The sequence below is a fragment of the Athene cunicularia genome (genome assembly GCF_003259725.1).
Source record: "Athene cunicularia isolate RWA chromosome 1 unlocalized genomic scaffold, athCun1 chr1_part1, whole genome shotgun sequence".
NCBI classification, from domain to species: Eukaryota; Metazoa; Chordata; class Aves; order Strigiformes; family Strigidae; genus Athene; species Athene cunicularia.
The window spans coordinates 108,145,301-108,156,311 of record NW_020799091.1 but is presented as its reverse complement, the minus strand read 5'-3'; positions in this window follow the sequence as shown (position 1 = coordinate 108,156,311).

Below are 11,011 nucleotides of genomic sequence, written 5' to 3'. Positions count from 1 at the left end.
AGCGCAACAGCTCCAGCGCTTCAGCTCTCCTGCAGCGACTTTCTACAGGTACAGCTGCCCACGCCTGCTTTCTGCAACCAAACACGGCGATATTAGCTAGTAATGACAAAAAGGATGGTGAGTTTTCACAGACACATTCCTCCCTATAAACCAGTAATGTTCCTGTGGCCTCTGAAGCACCACGTGTTGCTTCTCAGGCGTTCTTGTTCCTCCACAGACTCCAGCAGTGCTATTTTTCTCCTATCTCCAAGGCCCAGAGGCTGAGCAGTTTTGTCTGACAGAATGGCAAGAGCATCACCTCTGGTATTCCCCACCATCTGCCACTGCTGAGAGGGATATATGCAGTTTCCGAGCATGCCTGTGAGAAGGGAGCAGCAATTTATGGGCCTCCAGTGTTAATTCCCTGGTGCCATGGCTGTCCATGACCTCAGGACTACTCACTGTCTTTTTTGGGAATTAATGGAAGTATCCTCACTTCCACATCACAGTGAGAGTCTTGTCTTATTCATCTGGAAATCTCCAGTGCCTCTCATAAGTGCAAACATACTTATTTTCCGATTTCTGCCAAACCAGATGTTATCAGCTTGCAACCTATATTCCACTGGTTCCAAGCTGTAATCTAGCACTGCTAAATAAGAAGAAAGGTCTGTCTTTAGAGTCTTTTTTCATGTTTCCTATTTAGATTTTCAGCAGATTATGTCAAAACATGTAATTTGCCGAAAATTGCATAGTCATGACCACTATTTCAGGGATAGCTGGTAGCAAAAATAGCTGTTGAACTGAAGTCAGTTTAAGTCATCTAGGACAAGGACAGACTTTGTTATAACCAATATAAAAATGTCAACGACTACCTGCTATTTTTTCTAACAGAAGAGCTCCATCCATGGTTTATTTTTTGCTGTACAATATCTTTTGTGTATTTGAGATGAATATAGGACCTTATAATCTTCTTTCTATTGTTTTCTTTTGTTTCAGTCCCTAATAAACAAGATTTTCTTTTATACCTCTTTATTTCCAATGCTTTACAATTATCTGACTTACCCTTTTCAGGAGAATTCATTACATACTTCATGGTCTCATCCTTTGTGCTACCCAGGACATTCTTAACACTCAAGGTGAGAGGAGAAAAATAAGTATCTGTTATCTGCCTATGGCTATTTAATATTTTATGTAGTGAACAAGTTTTATATAAGCTTTTATTTTATTTTATTTTATTTTATTTTATTTTATTTTATTTTATTTTATTTTATTTTATTTTATTTATTTTATTTTTTTAAAAAATAGTGATCATGGAGGGTGCTGTGTCTCTTGATCCTTGTCTTTGCTTTCTGTTTCTTGGAGCTTCAAGAACAAGGAGAGCTTGCCCATTGACTTTCACACTTGTAGTTCTTTGCATTGTTTTAATCTTGCTCTGTTGCAAAAAATTAATGCAGCTCTTTCTTTTTGCTAAGGATGGGATATTGCCTTGGCATGTTCCTTTTGCACCAGCATGTACGATCTTTTGCAGAGTCCAGCTTTGCACAGCATATGAGATTTTTTTTTTTTTATCAGATGCTTCTTCTTGTAACATTATGGATAATAACTTATTTGATTTCTGAGAACTTTCCATCAACTGTTCCTGTTTGATTCAGTCAGAATGACTTCTTTCTCTGTCAAATCGGGCCTTTCCTTTGGGCAAAATTCCAGTTTTGTTCCAGATTCAGTCTGGTTTCTTGTTTCCCTTTACTTTTTCCCAGTTGTGAAATGGGTTTTCAGATATTCAGACATTCCTATGCTTTTAAACAGAGCATAACCCACTGGGGGGAAAAAAAAAACCCAAAAACAAAACAACAACAACAACAAAAAAACCAACCAACTCACTTGGCTTTATACTAAGTCTTATTTATTTGTAATTAATTTTTATACTTAGTCTCTTTTGCCTGCATTAACTAGAAAACTTTTAAGGAAATTCAAGTATGTTGGGAAAGTCGTAGCTCTTACCAGAAATAATATCCCTCATACCTTAAGGTAACTTAAAATCCTGGTAGCAGTGAAGCTGTACAGACTTCTATGGGTTGAAAAGTTTTTCAGGAAGATAAATAATAAGACACTGTGGGGATAAAACATAACAAATTGTTAGTAAAGATATTTTTGTAGCCAGTTGCTCAGGAGTCTTTGGAGTGGACAGTGTCAATCATTAGACAGCTGAGACGAGCTGGTGAGAGATTTTTTCAGGGAAATGTCACCACAGAGACTGAGTCTTTGCTACTCTGCAACAAAGCATGAATCACCCAGCCTTCCAAAGTATTGTGGTATCATTTTACAAATTTTATAATTACTCTTTATTTAAAAAAAAAAAAAAAAAAAAGGGGGAGGGGGGGGAGCATTAGTTCTATGACTTCTATATGTAAGTACAAATTTTAATAATATTGTTTACAGATACCTGAATGCTTTCTTCACGTCTAACATACACTCACTGTTGCTATCAGTGACTTAAAAAAAAAAAATCAGTCAGTATTTTCCAAATGTTGTAATAATCTAGGTATTATTATGCAACTGATTAAATGGTACAATGCAGTTGTAATAGCTGAGTTTTGGTGTCCTGTAACTTCAGTGATATTTCGTACTCAGTATGTACCACGGATAGTTTTTCTTTCCTCCTAGATGTTGTCTGAAGCACATACATCCACGCAAAACAGCAGCTCAGGAGGAAAAGCTTTTCCTAAATTAAAGGTATAAAGGGAGGATTTCACACAAATAGTTGTTTTTACTGAGGGTATTCTTTTTCCTTGAATGGCCTATTAATTCTGAAGGCCATTTGGGTTAGAATTCTTAATCTGAATTATGTTGTTATTCATGGCCTCATTTTGTGTCTTTTCATCATCTTCTTTGTCTGATGGCTATTTTAAATAGGGCTTTTAAGAACAGGATGGATGACAACAAAAGAACGTGTTTACTTTATCCATTGTTATGGCCTGATTCCACTATACTTACCCTCACTGAGGAATGCATTAGATTTCAAGTGTCCCATTCATTCCAGTGAAACTAATTGCAGAGCAAAACAGACCAAATGTGAATGAGGATTCAAAGAATCTAGCTTGCGGTAATTATTGAAGCAAATAAAAACATTTTGTTTTGGTGACTTCTCATTTAGTGCATAATGGCTAGATGTGAGTTCTATGCAGGGGTCACTAAGCACTTGAATAAGTAGGGTGACCACTGTATATCAGAAAAGATGTGATTTGGCAAAAAAGCTGAGCTGATCAGAGAGGATGAGATCTTACCGTACTGGAGTTGAGATTCCTTCATGTTCTAAATACAGCCTAAAGTATTTTCTCTGTTCAGTAGCTGGAAATATTTTCATAGTGGAAACATCTGAAATAGTTTTAATTTTGCTTTTCATGAAGGTATATATGGAAAAAGAATGGTAAATTTGAAGTTTCTCTTACTGTCTTGGCAAAGACTTTCAGTGCATTGGGAAATGCAGCTGTTGGACCTTGGGATCCTGATGGCTCTGTTTTGGGGATATTTATTATGATGATTTTAAAGGTGTGTCAGCAAGTTTACCAAAATTTATGGTCTGGAATTATTCAGCACACAGCAGATTGTGATATCCTCCTCCTATACATAAACATAGACCCATGAAGAACTTACAGTCTAAATAGCTGAAGTAGGCAAAAAACTGCACTAGTATTACTCAGTTTTCTTCTTCCCTCTTGAGTAAAATATAGCCTGTGCCATGTAAGAACAGGCAGAGAAATAAAAGCTGGCTCTGAACAAGGTGGCAGGTACGCGTGGCATGCTTTCTGTATTCTGCAGATCTGGAACAGACACTTCATAATGTAGTAATTACTCAAGGGTGGCACTACGTGATGTGGCTGTGCTGAGTCCAGAACCTCAGCTCAACTGTCTTTAGTCATATGGTGTCCCTGACCAGTGCTCCCTGCTCTTAATTTACAGTGGTTCAACTTACTCTGCACCTCCTGAAAGAGAGCTCTTTGTCTTGGTAGGACTGACGGCCAATTTTCAATTAAATCCTTGAGCAAAGCGCTCTTCTAATGAGAAGTTATCAGCCCAAGAAAAAGTCACATCTACATCTGATGTAAAATGGATTATCTCCATCTGGTTTGGACTCTCCTCTGGTATTTTATGTCTGACTTCTATTATCTGTGTCTGATTTAGAGGATAAACACCCTAGGGCAGTGTTTGCACAGTACCACATGCCATGACAGCAGTCAATAAATTATAGAAGAAGGTGATCACACAAGATTGTTCCCAGCCTCACATCCCTGATTCCCTACCCACAGACCCCAAGCAGTGCAGAGGAGCTGTGTTTTCTGAGCAAGACACTGTTCTACACTTGAACAGATTTCTATTTGAACTAGTATTTTCCTGCTAAAGGGCATTAAAATATATACATTCATAATTTAATGAAGGGTTTTTTGCTAGTTATTCACTCCTCAATAATTCAAATCTGTTCCAGACATTAAGACACCTAGGACAGCTGTAGATAGCCAAATTATATATATATATATATATAAACAATCTAAGCAATTTCCTCACCCTACCTCAAATCCGAATGACTTCGAAACAACTTTTCCTCTCTCTCAGTCTCTTTTTCCCCTTCATTTAACACCCAATTTTGCTTTTGTTACACTCCCTTTTCTTTGCTCCTTCCTCCCAAACTCAAGCTTCTCATGCAGTTTTTCCTCTTCTTGGGAGAAACAGAAATATAGCCACAAATATCTATAACAATCTCCTTCAATATTTGAAATACTTAGGCATGACTATAACACAAAAGAAACCCTTAACTAGGTAGAATATGCTCTTAATTTTAGCTTAGTCAAGCTATCTTGAAGAAGCCTGGTTTTTACACTTCCTGCATTTTTATTGTTCTTTCACAGGCATTAATGAAATAGAAAATACCACTAGTTTGAGAGGCAAGATTTACATTTAAAGGACAGAATGCACAAAGTCAGTGGAGACTCTGTCCCATATTTTAATAGTTATTTTAACCTTTTTTTCAACCCACCCTTTGGGTTTTATGGTATCCTGTGTTGTTGTTGTCTTCCATTTCCCTTACAAGCATAAAATAAACACACAGTAAAAAAAGCTGATTTTCCTTCCCACCCTTCCCACCCCCCTCCCCCTATATCAAACAACTAAAAAAGTCTATCGGTGTGGATGTGTTGAACATTTGCAAATGATTAGGCATGATGTTTAATGGGCTAGGCTTAGCTGAAATGTATAGATTCTCTTAAATCACAACTTAAAATCTCGGCGTTACTGAAATATGCATTCTCTGGTTTTCAGAGACAGCGGATTGAATGCCTTTCTACTTACTCTGCAGTTCCCATTAATGTTAACAGGCGTATTTCTTTTTGCTTCCGTTGGAGTCGACTTGATACACGTGTGGGATCATTTGATAACCTCTTAAAAAGACACCCTTCTGCTTTACATGCACTTCAGAGCCTTAATGATCTCAGGATGTTCCTTTGTGTCTCCGTGGCCAAAATGTTATCTAATACTTCTTGTAAATAATACAAGATAGCTTTTTACTCCGTAAGTGACCTCTGTAGCATGTGCTAACAGTCTATTTGAATATACCTTGCCTAGAGGGTATTTTGCTGGATTCAGGGGAATGCATTAGGAAGCAAAGCAGAACTGCCATTCACTTGCTTTTCCACAGCTCGGAAACCACCGCATTCAGCTACTGGGCAAGACAAAACCTGGGAGAGGGAAAGGTGAAAGAAGGAGGAGCCAGTACTGTTATCTTTGCTTTCCAGTTCATCGGTCCAAAGACGCACAGGAGCAAGTCATTTCTCCTGGGGAGCCTCTGAGCAATCCCTACTGCGATGGAGATTTTTTATATCTGTTTCAAAGGCCACCGTAAACATACTCCGATGGATTGTAATGTGTCTGTGTGTATATTTGTTCCTACTTCTATTTATAGATACGGTATTTAAATCTTTGAGTCCTTAGCTCACATCATATGCTAAACAGTTTCTTTGGGTAAATTTTCCATAAAAAGCATGAAATCAGCGTTTTGGATTCCTTTTCATAGCTATGTTTTAGGTCCGTAGGAAGTGTTAAACAACTGTTGAAATACAGCCTTATGTGCAGAGCTGTCTGATCTGAAGGTATTCAAAGGAGTGGGCTGCAAGGCTTTAAAGTCCCGGAGTGCCCGTGCACATCACATACTTCAGCATGGCTTTCCCCTGTGAACATTGGGATTTCTGCCATCTGTAAATCACTTGAGCAGGATGATTTTAGCAGTGGAACGTGGGGTGGGCTCAGCTGCTCTCCCTCTGGCTTTGGCCCCCACCCCTGCGCCCCCTCGGCAGCTCTTGAAGAGCAAGCAGCCCTGAGCCCTCAGCTTTAGCCATCAGATAGCAGCTTCACATGGCACCACAAAGTGCAAGAGAGCCTGGGTAAGAGAAAAAAGCCTCCCTTCCCTCCATGAAGGTCTATGGGCATGAGCCCTGAGGTGGGATCCAGGTGGGAGAAGGCGCTCGTTCTCCCTCTGCAGTCTTGAGCCTCCCACACCATCCTTAGCAGATGACGATGGCAGTTAAGCCACATTTTTGGCATCTGCTAAGTAAATACGGGGTACTCTGTTCTGTAAGATGGAGGTGGTGGCTTTTTTAAAACTGTTGGCAGTGGAACAGATGACATTTGTAAATGAAGTAAACCAGGAGGGTGATTGGTGTAGTTCAGATCTGGGGTCTAATGGAGGAGACTAGAAAGGATGATACCTACTGTGCGGCCCTCTGCATGCGTGTCACGCAAGGCACACTAAACGTATGTACATGGCTTCAGATTTCTGCAGTTCTCAAGCTCTGTTTGATGTCAGTGGGAAGCACGAAAATCTGAAGTAACTGATCATCTGCATGTGTAACATCAGAAAGCGGAGGAGCAAGCTTCTCTTCATTTTTCCAAATATAGATTCTGTTCTGTTCCTTCTGACTACAGCTGAATAGATAATTTACATCTATCTTTTTTTCTTTTTTCTGTGTTTCTGGTAGTGTCCCTGAAAGCACTGAACCAACTGAATACTGAGGTTACTAGCTCACAGTATCACTCAAATCTTCCTCTCTCTCTAACCTGTAGAAAGCTAGTGTGACTATTACTGCATTTGGGACAAATATGTTTATTAAAAATGTGTTGACCATTTCTTATACTTACAGCAATCCCAGTAATAACTATGTTTTAATAGTTGGCACATTCTGGTTGTTGGGGTTTTTTTGGTAGATCCTTGCATACTTAGGCACTACATTACAATGAATATTCATCTTGGTTGCACTGCACTTCCCCGTCAATGACAAAGAGAGATTAACTAAAACAATATTTTATTTCCTACTTTAATAGTGAGTACATAGCATTAATTATATTATTAATCCAACTAGAAACTCTTGTACAAAGCTATTTCAAGCCATTAGTTGCCCCATTGTAATTGATGGATTACTGCATTACCATTTCATTTAGCATTGTTTTCAAGGCATTACATTCAGTTTCATTCAAGTTAATTGTAGACCCAAATAAGGAAGGAACTTGCTTCATGAGCCTGAGTGATGCAAGCGTGGATTCTTCATGATTTCAGATGTATAATGGGATGTGATCCATATAGCAATTCTGTACAAGGCCTTCCAGTTATCATTACCTTGCAATTTATGGCACCAAGAAATGAGGGAATGGACCAGAAGATTGCATGGCATTTGGATTCAGCATTGTGATAGTCTTCTCTGCAAATGGAAATTAACATCAATTATTCAAATCTAGTTATGCTTTCAACCCTCTTAATTGCAAAGTGTTTTCCATTCAGTGATCAAGCCTAATTCCCTAAACATAATAGCAATTATAACTCTGCATCCAGAGGAAAGTGTACTCTCTTTGGCCCAATTTTCAGCTCTGATATGACCTCTTTATGCTGCTTTTTACACAGAGGGGTTGTTAAGCTGGAGCAGCCGTGGGGTTTTTTGCATAGAACATATCCCAGGGCTTTTGAGAAACATGGACTATAATCTTTACTGCCCCAGCATAAAAACAGGGAAAACATAATGGGTGAGATTCAGCTGCCTAGACACAAGTATGTAGATCGTTTTAGATAGAAACCCTTAGGTACCTGAGACACCTTCAAAAGGGTAGCAAGCACAGTGTAGGACTGAAGAAGATATGTGGCAACTGGAGTCAAGGCTGGAGGCAGTGCTCCAGTCTGTCTAAAATAGCACAGTGGTTAGTTGCCTGAATTACCCTGGTTTTGCCTAGCAACTGGGACAGCTCTTCTAGGCTATGCAAAGCTAAATGTAAATTATAATATTCTTGAAGCTGAAAATTGCTTCATGCACTGGATTGCATAAGGGCATAATGATGCTTCTTCCTCCTTAGTGCAATTTCTATTTTTTAATACAGTAACTTCAGGCAACTCCTGTCCGTCTTCTAGCTTTACTGTGGCAGAAGTGATGATTCTATTACATTCCTTGAGTGTTTCGTCCATAAGGGTTTCAGGATTTGAAAATACTGCACCCTTTGCTGCAAATAAACAATAATGCATGGTGTGCGTCTCAAACTAAAGTCAGATCTTTACTGAGAGAACAATAACCACCAAGGTTTAATATGAAGTCCCAGTCCTCTGTTGAACCACAATAAGAACTTTGTCCAAATGCGGCATGTCTCCTTCCCAGGCACCTTCCCTGGTTATATTTCTGTAACATGAGAGTAGAAAGACCAAGGAACAGCTGGTGATATGTTTGGCATAGAGAAAGTGTCTTGGCTGATACTCAGGACAATTCCAGGTCTTTCATTCCTTTGTCTTTAGTAAACAGTTGCATGAGACATGAGAAATCAATGACATTGTTACCTGAAAAGCGGAATCATGCCCGGTGTGCAATAAACGAATCTTAACACACTCAGAGGAGATACTGTGTTTATTCAGGCGTGGGTGCTCAGTGGACTTTTCCACAAATCAAGCACACCAACAGCAGGTTTTCATACTCCTTTTATACACAAAATTCAGAAGTTAGTAGTTTCCCATAATATGCCCTTTAGATACTGATTGGTTATTGTTTATCATACAATTACAATACAGCTTACCTAACGCTTCTAATACTATGCATGCTCAGGGAAAAGGTCTTAATCTGGGCAGGGATCTTTTTGACCGGTGGGGGTGTTTTTTAGTATTATAATGAAGGCAGTTCCCTTTAAGGACACTCAAAAGTTAGTTTCATTGCCAAGTTAAGTAAGCAAATAGTCACTTGGCCAAGTTGTCAAGTAATTAATCCTCAAAACAATCCCAGATATTGTCTTTATGGTCCAGGAGGTTCTACCTATTCTCTTAGATCTGGATATCGAACCTTGCTCTTCTTGCTTGACCTAGCAATTGTTCCCATATGGTAACTATAGCTACTAGCATAATTATTAACCATGGCTATTAGCAGATGTGAAGTGTACTGTATCAACATGTCTACTGACAGAGAAGAAAACTAACTTTTCTGAACCAAGTAGTTAGTTGATATCAGTGTTCTGTGGACTGTATTTATTAGAGTTAGAAACAGTTAATGGAGTCAGATAATTCTAAAAAAAAAAAAAAAAAAGAAAAAAAAAGAGACAAAGTCTCAGTTTTCTGAACTCTTTAGGAATCAAATCTAGGATTCATTATCCTTGGTTACAGTCCACTATTTCCTACCAGTATCTAATCTAGAGCTCTCCTTCTTCATGTTCTACCACTTGTACTTTTGAGAAACAGATTATTTTCTTGCTGCCTTTTCCATTTCCTGATGCAATGTTTTGGATTCATCCTAAAACAACAAAAAAAAACCCCAACCAAACAAGCTCATTCGGCCATAAGTCTTTGGTTAGATTTCAGAAAGTACTGATTTGACTACATTTGGTCAGTGACTCTCTAGCAGAGAAATTTGGTTTATATATTTGTTCTGAGCAAAGTTATGTTGCTTTTTCAATCATCTTCAAATAAATTGTAACTTCCTAGTAAAACAGTGGAGATGTTTGAATAGTAAATGACAGGGATGGTCTCCAACGTGAAAAGGTGGGATCCTCATTTAAGAAACTCCTGGGTTCAGTGTGTTTAGATCTGAGATTTTCTTAGCTACAGAAATTTACCCTTCTAAAACAGAAAGGCTGCTTCCTAAACGTACTAGAGGTTGGAACAAGGATCAGTCTTATCTCCAATAACAATCTGTAGAGCTTGGAGAAGCTGCCATGATTGATGCCACATTTTTCTTGTTTTCAAAGTTAGTCCTTCACTTCAAGAGGATTAGCCCAATATCTATGCAACACCTCCTGCAATGTAAGCTTCATTTTGAGGGATTAGGGAGGATTTCTGTTTTGTTTCTCTACAAAGGCATGATTTTCAAGCTTTGAAAGAACTGGAGATGCTGCTTGACAAAAAGAAGATTGAATTCCATGCTAACACTTATGCAGAGTTCACTCCTTTTCTGAAAAGCTGTTGTTCATGTATATGGAAAGTATTGTTTTGTATTACTCTACAGATGCATATGGTAGGTTATTCTGTTTGTTATAGTTGGAGTCTAGATGTAATGATAGACACAGTGAGATTATAATTTATCTCTTTTTATAATTTACTATGGGGTATATATATATATATATATTTGTGGTGGAGCATATTAGTGGTATCTGGGCATTGATCCACAAGAAATGAGATATACTAACTGCAATAATCATTCTGTTGTCCTGAAACCCATTCACTACAGTATGATCATTCTGATAGATGCCTTTTTGTTGATCATTACTTTAGAATGAATCTCTTATTCAAGGAAAAAAGGAAAGAAGGAAAAAACTGCAACACAAAGAAATTAGTGGTGGTAACACAGAGAAACATTTGCCATGGGCATTGGTTGGAGTTGTCATATATTTATGTCATGATATAATGGCATACTGTAGGCTATTCTTGTATGCTGTCTCATTTCAAGCTCATTTGTCACTTATCTGTGTAAATTCAACATCTGCCTCATCTGGAAGGGTTTATATATCTCCTTGTGTTGACTGTAAACAAATT